The 2,500-nt window shown below is 39.4% G+C and overlaps 1 protein-coding gene across 4 annotated transcripts in view; it reads left to right on the top strand.

Annotated features, from left to right (window-relative positions):
* The window catches only part of LOC138009500 (uncharacterized), a 26,330-nt gene that overhangs the window by 5,267 nt on the left and 18,563 nt on the right, over positions 1 to 2,500 (top strand). Inside the window, exon 1 of one of the 4 annotated variants that reach the window (XM_068856541.1) lies at positions 1,471 to 1,977. The exons of the other annotated variants lie outside the window; for them this stretch is intronic. The gene's annotated coding sequence lies outside the window, so the exon portion shown is untranslated. Of the gene's footprint in view, positions 1 to 1,470; positions 1,978 to 2,500 lie in introns of those variants that run through there. 4 annotated transcript variants of the gene reach the window in all.

Below are 2,500 nucleotides of genomic sequence, written 5' to 3' on the forward strand. Positions count from 1 at the left end.
AAGAGAAGAAAAAGCCTATTGCTGAAATCAACGGCTTAACTGCAATACCTTGCTTCCTCGAAGCTTTACCCTAAATTGGGTGGATACGCGGATACGCAGATACGCAGTGGAGACACCGAGCTTAGTGGATATGCGGATACGCACTCGTTCTCCTGGTTCCCAGTATTTCTCCCTTCTGAGGCGCCAAACAAAAAGCGCGAAGGACATTGATGTATATGTATTTCTCGTTCATAGAGCACAATGATCGAGTGAAAAACAATGTTTGTTAAAGTGCGACCAATCTCCTTGTTGATATGTATCTCTCGTTCTTATAGCACAATGATCGAATCATTTTACAATTCGATTAACTTCCATTTTACGGTTCGGTGAACTACACGAAATAGGACTCGATTCCTGATTAAGACTCCTTGTTGATATGTATCTCTCGTTCTTATAGCGCGATGTTCGAATCATTTTACAATTCGGTTAGCTTTCATTTTACGGTTCGGTGAACTACACGAAGTAGGACTCGATTCCTGATTAAGACTCCTTGTTGATATGTATCTCTCGTTCTTATAGCGCGATGTTCGAATCATTTTACAATTCGGTTAGCTCTCATTTTACGGTTCGGTGAACTACACGAAATAGGACTCGATTCCTGATTAAGACTCCTTGTTGATATGTATCTCTCGTTCTTATAGTGCGATGTTCGAATCATTTTACAATTCGATTAACTTCCATTTTACGGTTCGGTGAACTACACGAAATAGGACTCGATTCCTGATTAAGACTCCTTGTTGATATGTATCTCTCGTTCTTATAGCGCGATGTTCGAATCATTTTACAATTCGATTAACTTCCATTTTACGGTTCGGTGAACTTCACGAAATAGGACTCGATTCCTGATTAAGACTCCTTGTTGATATGTATCTCTCGTTCTTATAGCGCGATGTTCGAATCATTTTACAATTCGGTTAGCTCTCATTTTACGGTTCGGTGAACTACACGAAATAGGACTCGATTCCTGATTAAGACTCCTTGTTGATATGTATCTCTCGTTCTTATAGTGCGATGTTCGAATCATTTTACAATTCGATTAACTTCCATTTTACGGTTCGGTGAACTTCACGAAATAGGACTCGATTCCTGATTAAGACTCCTTGTCGATATGTATCTATCGTTCTTATAGCGTGATGATCGAATCATTTTACAATTCGATTAACTTTCATTTTACGGTTCGGTGAACTAAACGAAATAGGACTCGATTCCTGATTAAGACAAAGCGCTCGTTTCAGTGATTAGGCCTAAGCTTTCTCGTAAAATTTTAGCTTTCATTTTGTGGTTCGGTTAACTAGTACACTTTTCACGAGATCGTGTGAAGAAGAAAGCACTGCAGTATACAGAAGAAGAAGAAAGCACTCGTTTACTGACTACGCCTAAGCGCTCGTTTCATTGATTAGGCCTAAGCGCCCTCCCAAAATTTTAGCTTTTATTTCGCGGTTCGGTTAACTGCACTTTTCACGAGATCGTCTTTGAAAAAAGCAATTTACACCACTGTATAATAATATTACAATTCTTGTCATTAATACACTGGTGATTCACTCTCAGCAGTGCCATCTCACTCAGACGACAAACGATGAGACTTGGGGCTCAGTTAGCAGTTACACTACAGTGACCTAACACGAAATATATGTCAATTTCATAAGATGGCGTCTAAAGAACACGTTTTTTTCTGGCGGATCATAATTCAGGAAATGTTTATCGTCTTGTAGAGAATTTTAATATTGCAACTTCTTTTCTACTTGGTGTCGACATTCTTCTACAGTTATGGTATAAGGATTTCAATTTCGACTGATGGCATGATTTGTGAAAAGCTACTATCAAAGGCACGACATGCATCTTCACGCAATGCTTACTTTCAAGTAATGGATCTTACGACACTTGAGGGCATATTTTGTGTGTGGCTTATTGAATCTAATTCCTTGCTAGCTGACATTGGTAAGCTTCACATTTAATTGCTTAGAAACTCATAGTACCTGTTGGTTAAGTCATTCTTACATGAATTGTCAGAGTACGAGGCAGTTATATATGTCATTAATTAAATTGTTCCACCTCAGTCACTAAATGACAACCTTGCCATAACTTTGTTATTTGGAGCCACTTCCCGTTGCCATACCTCCCTATTTTCCAAAATTCCTCTTTCCCTTGTTATCGTGCTTGCTGTTAAATTTTCTCAATCATTAAAACTCAAGAAACGAACGTTTCTAATTTGAGGGCAAACGTCTGAACAGCACTGGAGATCAAATTCTTCTTTCGTTAATTTTTGTTCGCCACATTCGCCCTATGGGCCTCCTTCACGGCTTTGTCCTTTGCCTCATTGGCGATTGTGGCAAAATTGTCATTTTCGCCGTACTGGCGAAATTCGCCACTTTCGTCAACTTTTATGGGCCCCCTTCACTACTTTGGGCTTTGCCTTGTTGGCGACTGTGGCAAAATTGTCATTTTGGCGATATTTGCCAAA

This window comes from Montipora foliosa, chromosome 7, assembly GCF_036669935.1.
Source record: "Montipora foliosa isolate CH-2021 chromosome 7, ASM3666993v2, whole genome shotgun sequence".
Lineage (NCBI taxonomy): Eukaryota > Metazoa > Cnidaria > Anthozoa > Scleractinia > Acroporidae > Montipora > Montipora foliosa.